At 32.9% G+C, this 19,433-nt stretch overlaps 1 long non-coding RNA gene across 1 annotated transcript; it reads right to left on the bottom strand.

The window, feature by feature from the left end:
• Positions 1-7,045: 7,045 nt before the first annotated feature.
• LOC145028301 (uncharacterized) lies at positions 7,046-13,530 on the bottom strand. The gene is made up of 2 exons (XR_013675969.1): positions 13,236-13,530; positions 7,046-7,277 (listed from the first exon to the last, which is right to left on the bottom strand). It is a non-coding gene; the product is annotated as an uncharacterized LOC145028301 (long non-coding RNA).
• Positions 13,531-19,433: the final 5,903 nt, after the last annotated feature.

Here is a 19,433-nt window from a genome sequence, read left to right as displayed (position 1 = left end):
GAATGTTTGGTTTAACCTTACTTCCTGTTCCTTGTCTGGTAATGGATTTGGGGTAGAATCTTTTATTCGAATGTCTATCGAGTATGGGTTATGTATAATTGGTATATGCGGAGCCATTGGCGATATTAGCAGAGACTTCTTGCGGAGCGGAGCTGTGGCTAAGGAGGGACCTAGGATGAGTACCTAGGAGTTTAGATGTTGAACCTTTAAGCACATATGTGTGTGTGTCGCTGCAATGAGAGTAGAGAGATTTTGTGACTTATAACCTCGATAGAAAGTCTAAGTCAATTACATATAGGTGTGAAAGATAGTATGAGCCCGTACTACTGAAAGCATAGGATATGTATGCAACTAAGAAAGAATCTCTAGGGTAGTGAGGAATTATTTGAGATATTTCTAGTGTATGTGTGTGCTTTAGCCAATTTTGACATTTTTTTTGTGTATTTCAGTATGATGGTTACTCGATGTGACAACCCGATATTTCGAGACAATGTAATGTAACACCAGTCAAATTTGGGTCAAAATTTAACTTTCCTAAAATCTTATTTAGGTTAAATAAAGTGGTAGGTATCGTATCAAGGTTTTCGTACATATAAAGAACACTAAAATCTGAGTTATAATGAAGAAGTTATGACCAATCTTAGATTCGCAGCAAAAACCAGCAACACTGATAAACGTAAAATGCGAAGTTTCAATACAATAATTTTTAGCCTTAGGTATCTAAATGAAAGTTGTAGACATCATTAAACCGTAAACGTACGTAAAAAGAACATCCAAATCTGACTTCGTATGAGGAAGTTATGATTTTTCCAAAATCCGGATATAGCAGTAGACAACTAAAAACTCGAAATAGATATCGGGAGACTTTTGGCCAAAATAACCTAAATGAGAATCGAAGGTCTCAACAATAGTAGCACAACGGTAAAAAGTTTGACGAAAACGGATGTCGGATAAAGAAGTTATGGATTTATGATGGAGTTTTCGTGTCCCGGCCTACTAGAAATAATATATTAAAAATAAAGTCAGATATAGCCAACGGAGTCTAAACGAGAGTTGTAGAGCATAATCTCACCTACACGCTGATATAAAGAACGTCGAAAACTGAGTTCGTATGCGAAAGTTATGAATTTCTGAAGTTCGGGGCGCGAACCCCAAAGTTGCGTCAGACACCACGATATGGTAAAAGTGCCACTATGTGGCAGGTGCTCTGGAGTCTGTCAGAACCACTTGTGATGATGCATGTAGTGAAGACCATCCACCACAACGTGGGAAAAGGTGCCACAACATGGAGAGGGGCAAATTCACCCCTATAAATAGAAACCAAAGGTCTTAGGTTTTGGCTGTTCAATTCTACCTTCCTTGCTACTTTTACTCTGTGTCAAGCATCCCGAGACTACCCCGAAGCCCTGGTAACGCCTCCAATACATGATGCAAGTCCCGAAGTCCTGAGATTTCCGAGAAATCGACTTCTTTCTAGTCAAAGTTCTGCCTGACTTTCATCTCAGCTTCTTTAATATATCAAGTGAGTTCATACCCCTATAAACTACACTTTCAAATGCTTTATAAATGCTTTTTATACACTTTTAGGGGAGGGGGGATACAAGTAAATGCACGGTTATCCTCGTGTGAAAGACATAAACCTTTTGTTATACTCTTTATTATATAATCAATCATATGTGATTTATAACTGTGTTTCAAGCAAATGATTTCATAAACTTTTTAACTGCGTTTAGAGCAAAGGTCTCTTTTACTTTACACTGTCTTATCAAACAAACTACTTTTTAAATCATTTTATACAATGACATCAAGTCATCAATATTTATTATTAAACTCTTTAAATGTTTTACAAAACTTCCTTTCAAACTTATATATTATGTGTCCATATGTAGATATAAAGATACTATTCAAACAGTTCAATACCTTTGGGAAGCAAAGGTATACTTTCATTCAAATTACATAAATTACTAGTAAGCTATTATAGGTATAGTTTAGGAGAAATACTATCATATACAAATATTATAACAGAGAATACTATGATAGAGAATACTATCACAGAATGCAAAACATGTCACGATAACGTCTCGTCCTTTTAGGAATAAAACATGTTTTATATATATCAAACACTTTATTTATATTTTGAGTAAAAATGTTCGATAATGTTATTACAAATGTTATACTATACATACAAAGTCGACACTACACTAGGGTTTACTATTCAAACGAAACACACTTTTGGAAAAACTATAATAGGCATAGTTTACAAGGAAATCATGAGATTTTACATACTATAGATACTATATCAAAGAAATACTTTCATATACAAGAACAAATGGACTTTTCATACGTAAATCTATTTGATACTAAGTTTTGTGAGATATTCAACTTCACGTACTTTCAAGTATGCAGTTAAAGTCCTGTATTATACACCATAAACTCTTGTAGGGAGAGCGTGATACTTGTGTATAGATCTATATGGGATTGACAATCCCGCTCCTAAGTTGTTAGCTACAGCTAGACCGGTAGGTCTGGGGTGACAAACATCATAACATTTGAACGCCTGAAGAACGTTGTGACAGGCAGCCTGAGTCATTAGTATGGTTATAAAACTCACATGGAGTATTAAAAACACACATTGATTACGGGGTAATCAAATGCTTTAGTAATTTTATACATACATAAATCTACTATTTAGGTATGAAAAACATCATTGTGTTACAGTTTTGGAGCTTTTAAACTGCCACCCACTTACGGAAAAATATCGGATTTCTAGAAGTAAACATTCAAAACAGTCGGGTCTTGGTAGAAGGCTACTTTTATACTAGTAGAAAATATGATATTTTCTAGGAAGTTTCAAATATATCCAAACCATTCTATTCAGTTTTATACAAACAAAAATGTTATTGAACAATTTCAAACGTTTTCTTCATACTTATACAAACAATGACATTAAATACTTATGAAGTCACCAGCTTAAATGCTGACCTACGCTTTCAAAATAACTTGTATTCTCAGGTCGTCAGTAGACAGATACCGATGCCAGATTTTGAGAAGACGAAGCTTATATCAAGACTCGTCTTTTTTTTTTTATTATCCTGTTTATGTCATATTACTATGAAAGAGCACATATGTATTAAACTATACTATTAATGCAATGGATGATGTTGTTGCTTGTTTACTACTTTACGTTATGATACTTTACATGAAGTCATCCACCCCCGAACGTTTCCGCCATTCCGGTTTGGGGGTGTGACACTCGAGGTTCATACTATGGCGATCCAAAGAGGCAGAATACTAGTGATGATGAGATCCATATGATCATTACCACAGAGGTAACCGCGGCGGTCAGGGAGGCTATACCGAAGGTGTTTGGATCTAGTTTTAGCCTAAAATATATACCAATATTATTAAGTGATGGTCCAAATCTGCTCTCTCCTTCGAATGATGCCATAGGTCCTAGCCCAGTTGGCCCATGGCTTGGGCCGGCCCTGTATGCTGCTAAAGGATATATCTCAAAAGTGAAGTATAATATTGGAACTCAAAAATGACCTTAAAAAGTTATTAAGATATCAACAGACATCAACAAGATTTGTATAAGCATTACCTCAATGTGACATATTTATTGTAAATGAATATTGTTTTTGGAATCTGTAAAAATTCAACACATATTTCATACACTTATTTTATTTATTCATAAAATTGTGGGGATGTCTTGCTAAAAAAATGAGAATTTTAAACAATCTCTTGTGTTTTCAATGAAAATGTGTAGCAATTTATTGTTTGTAAGATTGGAATTAAATAGCATTTCATTCATTGAAGAGATTCATAAAATCCAATAAATATCATTTCATTCATTGAAGAGATTCATAAAATCCAGTAAATTTAGAATTTAATGCATTCAATAACAAATTAAAATAGCTGACATGGAAATATGCATATTCTATTCTATATTCGGAATTATGTGTCTGAGAATAACTTAACGTTTTCTCAAAATATCATCATGGATTCAGTTATAAAAAGTAATTATGATGCTATCATTGGAACTCGGGAGTTTTTGGAAGAAAAAAATCACTAAGGTTCAACTGATTTCCAAATGAGAATTAAGAGTTGATGATATATTGGAAGTATAAAGTTAAATTACCAAATAAGAATATCTTGATTACTTCATTCCTCTCATTTTCTTTGGTACTCGGGATCACAAAAATAGAATATATTTTTTCTAGTTCCCTTCCTTTTTCTTTTCTCTTCTTAGACCAGAGGGAGTGGTGCGGCCTGGACCGCACTCCCTCTCCCACATAAGCCTTGAACACCGCCCCCTGGGTGCACCCTAGGGTGCACTGCGACTTTCGGAGGGTGCGATCTATGGACGAATTTGATTGGCTGCTCACATTTGACCATTGCAAACGATCCAAAATTTGATTTTTTTATTTTTTTTTCTCTTTTAAACTTTAACACCTATTTAAATCATTCAACCCTTTTCATTTTTTATACTTATCTACTACATTACCTTTCAAAAAAATGTCTTCGCTCGATTCTTCTGAAGAGTTTGATGTTATGTTCGATTTATTTGTCGCTGCTGCTACATCTGCAGAACAAATGTCTGAAGCGGCATGCAGTAGGGCATCTGTCAGTGCTGAACAGAGAGCACAAATATATATTTTTAGAGACCGTGAAGATGCAAACCAACGTCTGATACACGGCTACTTTTAAGAAAATGCCACTTTTTAATGATACTACTTTAGAAGGCGCTTCAGAATGTTCAAATCATTGTACGAACGTATAGTCGAAGATGTAACAAGGGAGTGTGATTTTTTTCGAGCAACGACCCAATGCTAGAGGTACACCCGGTTTCACCCCTTTATAAAAATGTACGCTGCACTTTGTTAGTTAGCATATGACATCCCTCCTGATGCGTTGGACGAGAGTTTTAGGATGTCAGTTAGAACCGCATAGGATAGTCTACACTATTTTTGCAAAACTATTATTCAGTTTTATGGTCCAAAATATTTACGTAAGCCTACACGCAATGAGATCATGGAATTGCAATCTCATCATGCTAGCGTACATGACTTTCTATGTTAGGAAGTTTTGATTGTCTACATTAAGCATGAGAAAATTGTCCTGCTTCACACCATGGTCAATTTACCCGATGTGATCATGAGCATCCAACGGTCATATTTGAAGCGGTGGCATCACAAAATCAGTGGATTTGACATGTTTTTTTGGTTCTCCTAGATCCTTCAACGACATTAACGTTCTTAATTGGTCACCTATATTTAACAAGATATACGACGGATGTGCACCAGATTCTTCTTTCCAATTGCGTGGAACACCATATAAATATGGTTATTATCTAGTTGATGGGATCTACCCGGAAGACGAGTTCTCAAAGGACGACTTCATGTAGTGCGTTTATTTTAAATCGTTTAATGTATGTTTTTTTGAGTTTGTAGGTTTAAAATTTCTAGTGTGTGTGTGTGTGTTTAAGTTTGTAGAATTTCTATTTGGGCAATGGAAGGTAATGTTATTTTTATTTTGAAGTAATGAAATGAATGTTTTTTTTATTAAAATTATAGTTTTTATTTAATTAACAAAAAAAACCCCAAAGTGTGGCACCATTCATTGGGTCTGGTATGAGACCACACTTTTGTAGTAACGGGTGAGGTGACGCCTATGTATTACTGCGGTTTGATGAGGGAGCGCGACACCATTCCCTCCAACCTTATTCCCTCCTCGTTTTCTTTCATTTATCAAGCTCGGGAATACAATGTATGAATGATATGCGATTGTATTTTGTTAGGAACACAGTGTAAGAATGATATATTGATATGTGATTGTATTTTGCCAAAATCTAGAAGTATATCGATATGAAATCGAAGCTTCTAAACTTAGAAGGGAAGTGTATAAATTTGTGAGCGGTTTGTTGGGTTAAGTTAGCGAATATCCAAGTATAGATCATCAAAATTTCAAAATAGACAATGTAGTTGGGCTATTGGGCTTACTTAAACATTGTACACGACGTATATTATAAGGGGAAAAATATCTACATTGGGACAACGCGTGATATGTGACTCACGATTTTTTAGACACCAAGACTTTCCTATTAATACACATTGTATTAATAAATAAACACAATGCATACGCACACATAAGTATACATACGCACACATAAGTACACATACATACACATAAGTATACATACATACACGTGTATGTTTCCTTAATGAAGATCGTAAACATTACTTGAATAAAACCAAATATACTAGTCATTTAAATTCATCATATAAAATTATAAATGGTAATGATGGGTAAATCAAGATGGAGATATGAAAAACCAAAATCATGTTTTATTGAAAGTTTAGATTTTGAATGATGGTTTTATAAATGTGTTTTTTTATAATAAAAGTTTGAATAAATTACAGTTTTAGCCATATGGTTCGGGCTGATTCATAGGTTTGGTCCACCTTTTGAAGAGATGATAAGTAACACCCCTACGGTTTCAAAAAAATTACACAAACGGTCCTGTCAAAATTGGTTAGAAAAGCTCGGTAAAATATGTATAAAAAGACCAAACTACCTCCAATTTATTATTTTAACATTTTATTATTGTGTTTACAACTTTTTAATCGTTTATCATTTATACTGGCTACACCTCACCACAAACCACCACCTAATCCAGTGGCGGACGCAGAACATTTTTGTAGGGGTGACACTAAATTTTTTTTTCCAAATAAATCTATATTAGTAGTGTCACTCGTGTTTTAAGCCGGTGCACTAAATAGAAAAAACATTTTTTTTTACACTACGTGTCGGCGTCGGAGCAGTGGCTCGGGACCCCTGAGGCACCACTAAGGTGCGCCACTGACCTCACCATCATTCATCTCATCCATCCGATCATCTTCTCATACACATCTCCCCTGAACATCAATCAACCACAAACCACAACCCAACCATTGTCCCCCCTCCTTCCATTCGATCATCTTTTTAACCATATTTACAAAATCAAAACTATGATCAAAATTAATCAACCACAAACACTAATGCGAAATAAAAATAAAAATACAATGATTTATCTTGATTTTTCATTCTAGCTTCACAAAATAAAAAGAAAATAAAACCCAAAAAACGAATGTTGTATGTATATCATCTTTCATATTCATCCCATGTTTCATTAAACCCACAACAAACCCTTACAACCACTATCTTTGTTCCAGTTCATTAAAACGATAACCATCATCTTCATCTTCTTTCCAAGTTCATTCCAGATTCTTAACCACCACCTGCAATTAGATCAAACCAACAATCCTTGGTTGTGATAACAACAAAGGGGAGATCGACAAACTACAAATACAACTTCTAGATTTTATAAACTCAAACAAAAATAAACAATATCAACATGTAAATTTCATATATTTCGAGTTGAGTTTGGGTTCGATTAAGCCGTTTTTAATAGGTTTTTAGGTTTTAAGAGGTTGAACAAGTTGTTACTTGTGAATCTGGTTGGAAGAGCCTGATAATTTGTCGACATGATTGAGTAAAAACTGATAGGGAAAGAGTGGGGGATCACTTTAGTTTCTTTTGATGGTGTTGGTTAAAGTTGTCGGATAGGAAAGGGGGGGGGGGGGGGGGGGAGAAGGTATGGGTGGAGGTGGCAGTAGTTGTGGTGGGGATATCATAGTGATTGCGGTAGATAAATGGGAGACGAAGTAGGATCTATCAAAGGAGATGTAGGTGGTGATGTAGCCTAGGTGGTGGTCGGCGATTGTGGTCGACAATGGTACCGGAGACAGTGAGAGTGAGAGGGGAGAGACGAAGAATATGTGTGAAATGAAGGATGAGAGATTTTATGTTAGGGTTTATTGTTTTATTTTGTTTGTAGTTTTATTTTTATTCTTTGTAGTTCTACAAATTAAAATAAAAATCATAAACTAAAAGATAAAAGGTATATTTGTCATTTTACTGGGATTTAACATCTGATTTTTAATGGGTTATCACTCAGGACCATTGTAATTTCTCAAGACCATAAGGATGGTATTTGTAAAAACTTCAGAGGTTGGACCAAACTTGCAAAGTTGATAGAACCATAGGGACTATTTTTGTAATTTACTCTAAAAGTTTCTTTTGTATCTTTTTTACACGATAAGTCAAATCGAAAACTATAACCGAAAGATGACAACAATAGGTTCTGTTAAAGTGTTAATCTTAAATGCTAAATCCAAACCTTGATGGCTATTATCATTTTTTGAAGGTTCGACAACGAGCTCTTAAGATCTTTTAGGAACCTTTTTTTTTTTTTTTTTTTTTTTTTTTTTTTTTTTTTTTTTAAGAAAGTCGAATTAAGGAAAAAAATTTGTTCGACATTATGATATTTTAGTTTTTATTTTCAACTAAAATTTCTTAATCCAAACCTAATTGAAGTAGTTTTTGAGAGTTTTAATCTTTTGTTTTTTTAATGTAATTTTATATTTTTAAAAACTAACAATTAATTTTGTGTGAAACTTTCAATGTTCCCCATAAATAAAATCTATAAGTTCCAACTTTTCATTAATAGTTACCAATAGGAGTGGAAGCCAAGAATTAAGGTTGATTCTATTCTTTAGAGTCTTTAATTTTAATATATATATATATATATATATATATATATATATATATATATATATATATATATATATATATATATTGGGTTACAGAGACAAGTGGAAGCTTAGCTTGGTGATAAAAACATTGGTTTATAAAACTCAATGACTAAAGTTCAAAACTGATTGTTTACTTGAAGAACTCAAATTTTTTTTGTTTGCTTAGAGCCCCAAATTAGTTGAGGCACCCCAAGCAGGAATACATAGTAGCTGTTAACGATGTTGAAATAAGTGTTGCCAATGCAGGAAAAATAGATAAAAAAATCAAAATTTTTTTTTCCATTGTGGACAGAAAAGGTAGGTGTTGTCGGTGCCATACCGAAACACCTACTAAAACTGTCACTAGTTACCAATTATTTTTGCAAAACACCCGCTTAGTTCAAACAAATCTAGTTGTATGTATAACATTTAATCCTTTCTAGAAAAAGATAATATATATATATATATATATATATATATATATATATATATATATATATATATATATATATATATATGGGTAAAGTGAATATACCTAACAACCTTATATAAGCTTAGGTACCTAACTCCATAATATTACATCGGTTTGTATCATATTTACATTGTAATTGCCTAAGGTTCTTAAACTTTAACCCCATAACTTGATTACTTCCAAAATCTTTAGACTTTCAACAATATTTGTCTTTTACATCACGTCTTTCTATCGAATATTACCTGATGGGCTTCATATCCTACTGCTACAAATGAAAGGATGTAGGAGAAATATAATAATGAATTTCCAAATTTTTTTGAAGTAAATCAAGTTTATGGGTGAACTTTAAGAACCTTTGATGATTGCAATGAAAATTTAATGCAAAATGACGTAGTTTAATGAGGTTAGGTACCTAGGCTTATATAAGGTTTTTAGGTATATTCACTTTACCCTATATATATATATATATATATATATATATATATATATATATATATATATATATTAGGTTTAGTTACTTAAATTTTAAATAGGAGACAACTTTTTGGAAATGATGAATATTATAAAAAGGCCACACAACTAGCAAAAATTAGTCGGGCAAGAAACATAGTTTACAGTTATAGATTACAAAAAAAAAAAAAAAAAAACCTATCGGTCCATTTACAATTATAATGATTTTCCCTATGTTTGTGCCACAAGTAAACCATCGAGATTACATCATTGGCAGTAGGGTTGACAAAATTGTACCATGAAAAACCAACCAACATATTACCAACCGAATCAAGAAACTTGGTAACAAATATATTTTGTAGCCAACATGTTTGGTTGGTAGTATCTTACCAATTGATTAATGTTGGTACCGTAATGGTATAAAAATTGGAATACCATGGTAATACCGTACCAACCAATCATTTGATATATATATATATATATATATATATATATATATATATATATATATATATATATATATATATATATATGAAATCGTTTATCAGGTTTCTAAAATTACCACGTTAAAGCACAATATTAAAACGTTACTTTAGTATTACTTCTGTAGAATTCTTTTGTATACTAAAAGAATCATGTAACTAATTTCTATACTAAACATCAAAATCCCGATGTCTTTGTTTATTTTTAAATCTTACAATAGAAATTTAACCTCAAGCCAAAGGGTCTTTTTCCTTTGCCTGACTTCCCGAGTAGAGACTTTAAACCAAAGAAGTAGGGATGTTAATTTGTATATACCATTACCAATTTGTATCAACCAAACTTTTTGGTAGCCAAATAAATTGGTACAAAATATACTTGGTACAGTACAGTTAGCAATTTTTTTATACCAATTATAATTGATACGATACACAGTTTAGAGAAAAATGAATTGGTACCGTACCAATTCCATCCCTAATTGGCAGCCGAAGTAGAGATTGAGATAAGTTATTGAAAATCTTGTTGATTATGGGGTTTTTTTTTTTTTTTTTTTTTTTTTTTAACAGCAAAATCTTTTGTTCTCCTAAAACTATTTATTAATTTCACCTATGTTCACTGTGGGTCTTGAACCCAAAACTTCAAAAAAAAAAAAAAAAAAAAGTAACACCAAATACCACTGAGCTAGAAACCCTTTAGCAGTTGCGGAACCAGTAATTTTGATATGGGGATACAAACAGTATCAAAATATTATATGTAGTTATCCAATATCGAATATTAAAAAACATTTTATAATCTCTTTAGTTGAAAGTACGATAACATGAAACATGTTTACAAATAATATTTTAAATATATATAAAACAATTTTTTGAGATTAGTAGCTCCAACACCCCCATCCAATTACACCACCCTATTTCTCACCTTCCAAATTCGTCAAAATAACAGAACCATCAAATATAACTAATAACAATTTATTGTTTTCTTTGGCAATTGCCCCGCCGCCCACCAAAATCTAGAAGCTCAGCTACGTTTGTGAATTTGTTTTGAGGAATACAAATACATTTAAATACTGGACGACCACAATGGGCATGCATTGGTCTGATGTGGACTATTGATGTGGTGGTTTATCTATAATCAATGACCTGATATTTTTATGCTATAATTAAGAACATAAGAAGTTTGGATTTTAGGTTGTTGCCTGGTGCGCTCACACATTTTGAATTAATTTATCGTCTTTATTGAATACATGAACAAAAGTATTTCTCAAAAAATGTCTCACGTTTTTAATCCTTGTCAATTGTCATAAGCATTGGAACAATATATAATACTTCAATATAATCTTTGTTTGAACAAATTATATATTACTGTTATCTGCTTTTTATTGTTAGTTACTTGATATAATAATAATAATATGTTTTATATATTTGGAGTTTTCTAGTCTAACTAAACACAAGAATGCAGTTGTAGCAAACTACCAAATTTTGAGCATTAATCTATTTGTGGTGAGGTGGATAACACATTAAAGGTGTTCAAGTTATCCAAATACATGCATGGCATCCATTTATAGCATGAGATTGAAATTACATGGCTTAGTGCATGGCATCCAAGTAGTCAAAATCAAATTTGAAAACACTATCTTGAATAATGGGAAATAAAACAGTTACAAGATAAACATCATTTTTCGATGCTCACATTAATCGCTTTCATGAGCTCTATAGGAAGAACGTAAATTAGATTCGTATCTGTTTATTGCTACGGAAAATATACAGAACGGGAAATATAATAATGTAATAGGGTTATTATATGTTAGATTATGTTTATGCTTTAGAATAGCGTAAATATTTTGACATTAATTTTGTGCCATACTTGTTCCGAAACAATGTCTTTCTAAGCATGACACTATACTTTTTGTCACATGATTTCGAATGTGCTTATTGTTAGGGTTTAGGCATTTCAGGAACCTGATAAACGATTTCATATAGAGTAATAAATAATAATGCAAATAAAAACAAAGATACAATCAATTTACTTGGTTTACAAAAAAGATAAAGAAATTTTATTGTTTTCTTCCGTATGGTTGTATGATACATTAGCTTACATGAGTTCAATGAATATAAATACTAGGTCAATTTGACCTATCATTTTTTGTATATGACTAAGGGCTATAAATCAAAAATGAATCAGTTTCCACACAATTTAATATTTATCTATATTTACAATTTAATATTTATCTATATTTTTTCGATTTATGTGGAGCTGGGTTTGTTGTCAAAGCTTAACTGTCAAGTTTTGATTACATTTTTAGGAAGAGAATTTGAAACTTTTGTATAACATCCTTGATCTTGATAAGTTTTTCGCTAAGGTCTATGACCATTCAAATACATAATTTGTAAAAAAAAAAGTGATCAATTTAGAATAGAGCTAGGGTTTTATATTTTGATCGAAACACCAATTATAAAAAAACATATAATTTCAACTTAAGAATATATAGATTATATAAGATAGTGTGATCCAAATTGTCTTGTACAAAATTTGTGTAGTTGTGTTTAAAATTATATAAAAAAACTACTATACTATTCTTAAAGATATATTATAATAATTAAATATTATATAGATATAATAATATTTTGAATATCATAAAATTTAAGATATTTATTTCTGATCATCTAGTTGCAAGCAAGTTCAATGCATTGCATTTTGTGAATCACTTTAATCAGCAGCTGGATACAAATTTTAAAATTTTATTTACTCAATTTACACCATAAAAGTTTTATTATTTTCTCAAGCCTTATCCAGTACAGTATATAAATGAATGTAAGAAAATCAATAATTTTAAAAACTAGAAATGTTTTGAATTTTGAATTATAATATATATATATATATATATATATATATATATATATATATATATATATATATATATATATATATATATATATAACAAAAACAACATCTTTTTACTCTTCCAAAACACAAAACAAAATAAACAATCACAAATCCTTTTTTTTGCAAAACAACATTCACATATTTGTACAAAATTTTAATCGGATTTTAAATTTTCAATTTCAAAAAACCCTAATAAAAAACACCCCCTTTTTACACTATTTTGGTCTATTTTACTTAAACCAGCTAAAAAACCACATGCAAATACTTCATTGTTCAAATATTTCAAGAGAATTTTATGTATTCAAACGATTAACTTAAAAAAAATTAAAAAAAAATACCTATAGGCGGAGAAACGAAATAATCATCGTCTTCATTTAGATTCAACACCGTTTGTTGTGTGTTCTTAAATCTCGATTTAAAAGAAGTCACCCTTATACTCCTCATTATACTGCAATTTCTTTTACTTCGAACGATCACAATGCAACTTCTGTGAACAATCTTTAAGAAGCGATCACCATATATAAAAACTACAATAGAATCTACCGCTTTTTTGGTTGATTAGAGAATATATACTTTGATTTCGTGTTCCGATACAAAGGGTTGTGGAATCCGGGTTCATGCGATATTATAGGGATTATGCGGGAAGTTTTGATAAATAAAGTCAGTTACCTATTTTAATGGAGACGACAAATGTACACAAATACCCTTATTCGTCCATTTTCTTTAAATGTGGGTCTTTTTCAGTTTTTTAATATCAAATTAATGGTAATCATTTTCTATTAAAAATTAAATATTTGATTGGCTCACATTTATGTATATAATAACACAATAATTACGTTGAATAAGATAACATAAGCCTCTATATATATATATATATATATATATATATATATATATATATATATATATATATATATATATATATATATATATATATAAGATTAAGATAAAAATGAAAAAAAAAAGGCTGAGAATAACATAATAATTAATCTGTCCAGATGTTGAGATCATAACTCGGCGATGATATATAAAAGTTATAGCAAAAAAAACTCAAATTAATAAAAACGGTTAATAAAAAAATCATATTTAAACAAGAATTAAGAAAATCAAAGAAAAGAAAAGTCTCTTTTAGACTTATATTATTTAAAATATTATAACTATGCAACATTCAACTCATAAAGTAATGCCTTAAAATCACACATCATTCATTTGATAAATAGATGAAGTCAAAGAAGAGAAGGTTTTGATGGTGGGTTTGAGTCATTGGGGCCAAGACACGGTTGAACCCATGGCTTGATTGATGTTATAACTTTAAATATTTGGGTATCTCAAAAAGTGGTTGATTCATCCCACATCGAACCCATTGCATGCTTCATGGGTCCCCATCATTATAACGTGAGGCTAACAAAAAGACAAGAAAGCAAATTCGATGTTTCATGTTTCTTGTTAATGTATAATATCACTAACTGAGTAATTGTTGCTTATTAGTGCCGTGTTTATTTTCCTAAATAGTTATTCAAAGTTTGTATAATTGTTATATCTATGGAATACTGTATTATGGTATATAAAGTGATTGTAAACAGTTCAACTTAATAAACATGTGAATCGATCGGTTGACATCTCTCTCTCTCTCTCTCTCTCTCTCTCTCATTAATGTATGACTAATCTAATTAATTAAATGGATGGATTATCATTAAATTGTAATTAGTGCAACTAACTAAGCATCTGGCCAGCTGCTCCTAATTCAAAGGATATCAACGCCAAGGAATCATCAACTACTGTTTTAAAAAAAGAGTTAAATTCGTATATAATAGTTTTTGTAATACACAATGATATTTTTTTTATATTGTAAAACCTCTTTAAAGTATAAATTATTATATACGAATTAGTGCTTTAAAAAATAACTTGAACTTATAAATAATTTTAAACAAATATATTATATAATATGTTCAGTATCTTTTATTTTAGTAGATAATCTCTGTTAATAATTGTGGTTATATTTTTTCCTTTTTTTATCATTGTATTCATGTATGTATTTATACCCTCAAAATCAATATCATAAAATTTTGTTTGGTGAAATTATTCCATCTTAGCATGGTATCAGTCTAATACGATCCCCTCTCTTCAACCCTGATCTTATCGTCATCTTTTCTCTCAACAAGTCTTTAGCAATCGATCTAATCATGTCGCCTCCCTCTCCCTCCAATGATTCTACCCTACCTATGGCCACCCTTTTACACATGATTACTATCAAATTAACCTCATCTAACTACCACCTTCTTTGGCGAATCAGGTTGTTCCCATCTTAACTTATTAGAAGTAGTTTTCCTTTGTTGATGGCTCATTTACGATATCAATAGCTACACTCACAACAGAAGGAAAAACAATACCAAATCCATACCTGCCATATGGGTTGAAACTAATCAAAGGGTAATTCTTCTTCTGCAATCTTCTCTTACTGATGAATCTATGGTTGAGGCTCTAGGTCACACTACCTCTCGTTCTCTTTGATATGCATTAGAATTTGCTTATAGCCACGCTTCTTTAGAACGAGCCCATAATCTTAAAGATTCTCTAAGACAATCAAAGAGAGGTGATTCATCTATTTCTGAGTTTGACTGAAAATTCAATTTTGCATGTGATCAACCGGATGCCATTGGTCACCCTGTTTCAAATGATGACAAGTCCCGCTGGTTTCTCTATGCTTTGGGTCCTACTTTCGAATCCTTCTCTACTGCTTATGGTACAGTCCGACCTAGACCTCCTAATCGTGATTTACTAGCTTAAGCAAAAAGACAATAACTCTTTCTCCACACCTCAAGTCTCTTTTTCTGCATCTCATCAATCCAATGCCGCCTCTCACAACTCTTCATGTGGTCGGGGCAGGTCAAGTCAGGGAGGTTGTATGTAACGCTAGCGTTTTCCGCTAGGCTTAGTAATAAAACACGTAACCCTTGTAGTCAAGTCATGTAGTCATTTTGAGAATGAATAAGACAGGATTATTCATATATTTTGTGCTTATGTGTTTTATATGATATTAAGATATATTATATAATAAAATAAATAAGATTTATAATACATGTTAAAAATAAAAGATCACTTAGGGAAAATAATCTCAACCTAGTTATATATTCGTAATTAGGACCCCTTAAATATTTAGAATGCCTCAATCCGAATTAGAATGAAAAAGTTAGGAAACACAAAGTCTCACGATAAAACCGACACAACTATATGTATCATAAAAAGTGAATATGAGTTAGATTTATTTTTAGCTTAGGAAGTCTAAACAGAATTCATAGATGTCGTAAAAGTGAATTTGTGTGTATAGGTATCATCTAAATCTGACTTCACTAGAGGAAGTTATGATTTTTCTAAAATTCGGCGGAGTAGTGTGCGCACCGATATCAAATTTTAGATAGATAGATTACTAGCCAAAACAATCTAAACAAAAGTTGAAGATCTTATTTTTAGGATTCCAAAGATATAAAAACCATCGAAAACGGACACCATATGTGAGACTTATGCATTTTTTACGGCCTTTAACAGGCTAAGCTTGTGTAAATAAAATAAAGTCAAAATTAGCTGACGGATCTAAAGGAAAGTAGTAGATCTGGTCGAGTTCTTTTTGTGGATATAAAGAATGTCAAAAAGCAGAACTTGTATGAAGAAGTTATGTAATTTTGAAAATACGGAAAACATCACATGAACACGAGCGTTGCGCATGGCTTGCGCGTGAATTCAACCACGTAGCCCCACCAAGATTGTGCGACATGTCGGCAAACCGATGGATCTATGTGTTTTAAGTGTGCGGCACACACCCCTTAGGCGCGAAGCACATATGCATTTTTGGCCCTATAAATAGCCAACATTCCCTAATTCATTCCTCACACTCTTACATCAACTCTCTTGAGTGTCCCTCCTGTAAACCCATTTTTCCTTCATTCTAACCTGTGGCGATGCCCTACAACACTCTTCTGTTGTATGAAGAATCTGAATGAGAGAAAAAGGTTTTGGCAATCTCAAAACCCTAACCATGTTCCCTTGAAGAAAGAAGCAAATGCTGAAGAAAAGGACAAGTCAAAGATTAAAAGAAAGAAAAATTTCAGTCCCAACTCTTACTATTCCAGAGCTCAAAACTAAAGAACCAGTCTCTGTTCCGACTCCAAAGGATAGAACCGAACATCTAGTTTCAGTTTCAACAACAGAGTGCAGAACTGAACTTCATGGTTCGGTCCCAACACGAAGACTGAGAACCGAAGGTCAAGTTTCGGTTCTTCCCAACAAAACCCTTACTAAATAAAGGATGTTAAAGGGAAGGGAAAGCTTGATTCTAATGCAGACATCAATAATAATAAAAAGGAAGCTAACCCTAGGGATCAAAGGAAGATTGGAATTGTCAAAACACCATCTGGTACACTGCAATTTAAACAAGATAAAAATAAAATAAAAGTGTACACCATTAAAAGAAAAGACGAAACCACACTCATAAAAAGAACTTATCTTATTGATATCTCTGTTGTTGTTTGTTTTTCTGTGAAAAACTCACCAGGGCCCAAGAGACTTTGGGTTCCTAAATCTGCTTAAATTTGCAGGTTATAAGTGACAACCAGTTCGATGATGAATGGTATATAGACAGTGGTTGCTCACGTCATATGATAGGAAGACGAGAAGAGCTAAGGGAGTTTCGGTCCCTTAAGGATGATGGATGTGTGAAGTATGGCAACAACTTTTATGGAACAATCAAGGGATATGGAATGATAACCAATGGAGAGTTCACAATTCAAAAAGTGGCGTACATGGAAGTATTGCAACACAACCTCATAAGTGTATCTCAATTGGTTGTGGGTACCGAGATGAGAGTCTCATTCGATGATGAAGGTTCAGAAATTATCGAAAAGAAATCCAAAAGAGTCTTGTTAAAGTCTGAACGAAAAGGAGAAATGTACCCCCTAAACCTCAGTCATATTAAAGGAAAACCAGCCATTTTCCTACTGTCCAAGGAAAATTCTGATGAAAGCTAGCTATGGCACCGACGCCTCTCGCACTTAAACTTTAAAGATATTAATAAGTTGGTGCTTGGTGATCATGTTCGAGGTCTTCCAGTTCTCAGGTTTGATAAGGAAAACCTGTGTGCAGTATGCGAGATGGGTAAATAGAGGAGAAAGAGCCATCCAACACGTATCAATACCAAGATTGTTAAACCACTTGAACTTCTACATATTGACTTATGTGGACCTTCAGCTGTTGGAAGCATTGGTGACAGTAAGTTCATTCTTGTTATAGTAGATGATTTTTCACGTTTCACCTGGGTATTCTTTCTTAAACAGAAGTCAGAGGCGACTCCAAAGTTGAAAGATTTCATCAAGCAAGTCGAACTTCATCTACAAAAGGTGGTGAGGAACATTCGAAGCGATAATGGGCTAGAATAAAGAATAAAGAGTTCGAAGGCTTTCTGGCTGAAAAGGGAACCTCTCACAACTTCTCAGCTCCCTATACCCCACAACAGAATGGAATTGTTAATATATGAAACCGTTCCTTGTGTGAGGCAGCCCAGACCATGCTGAGCTTTGCTTCACTCCCTCTATACTTCTGGGCTGATGCGGTTGCTACTGCGTGTTATACTCAGAACCGGTCCCTACTTAACAAGCGATTCGCCATCACTCCGTGTGAAATTTTGAACAACCGGAAGCCCAATGTTAAGTTGTTCCACGTGTTTTGTTCCAGATGCTTCATTTTTAACTCCAAAGAGAACCGAAACAAATTTGATGTCAAGGCTGATGAAGGAATCTTTCTTGACTATTCACTAACTTCAAAGGCTCACATGGTTTTGAATAAACACTCCATACAGATTGATGAAACCTACTATGTAACATTTGATGACAACTACATGAAGAAAGTTCAGACAACCGAGAGTGTCACTGGGGAAATATTTCCAGAATCAGGTCAAGTCTCAATTCCTATTTCCAACTTGTTTGAAGAATACATAAGGCTGTTCAATGAACCAGAAAAGGCCATACTCTCAGAGGCGAAAGCAGTAGACAAAAAAATCGATCATCTGAAGAAGATTATCGATGAAGCTGCAAAAAATATGGAAAAAGATCCTCGAAACCTAGTTGAAGGTCAACCCTCAGCTGATCCTCCAAACAAAAGCTCATCGTTCGAGGGGGAGGGTCCATCTGACACCCACACAGCCGAACTGCTAATCAAGGGGGAGCATCCAACTCTAACTCATGATGGTCCAGTCGAGGGGGAGAACACTTCTCTAACTGCAGAAAAAATCCTACTCCAACCATAGGATAGGCTCCTGAACCTGACATGGGATACGCTTCGCCATTTAAGGGGGAGAATGTAAATACAAATGACGAAGACGATCAATCAGAATTTGAAGAAGAGATTAATGCATAGTTGAATCCTGTTTATGACCCGAACTACCCTCCTGTAACAAAATGGGCGTACAAAAAGGTATACTTTGGGCGTACTAAGAGAATCCCGAGTTCGCTCTACGTACGCAATTAGTGCCCAAACCCTATTTTCGT

Source organism: Lactuca saligna, chromosome 2 (assembly GCF_052625555.1).
Source record: "Lactuca saligna cultivar CGN05327 chromosome 2, ASM5262555v1, whole genome shotgun sequence".
NCBI lineage: Eukaryota > Viridiplantae > Streptophyta > Magnoliopsida > Asterales > Asteraceae > Lactuca > Lactuca saligna.
Note: the sequence above shows the minus strand (reverse complement) of the source record. Positions and strands in the feature narration are given on the sequence as shown.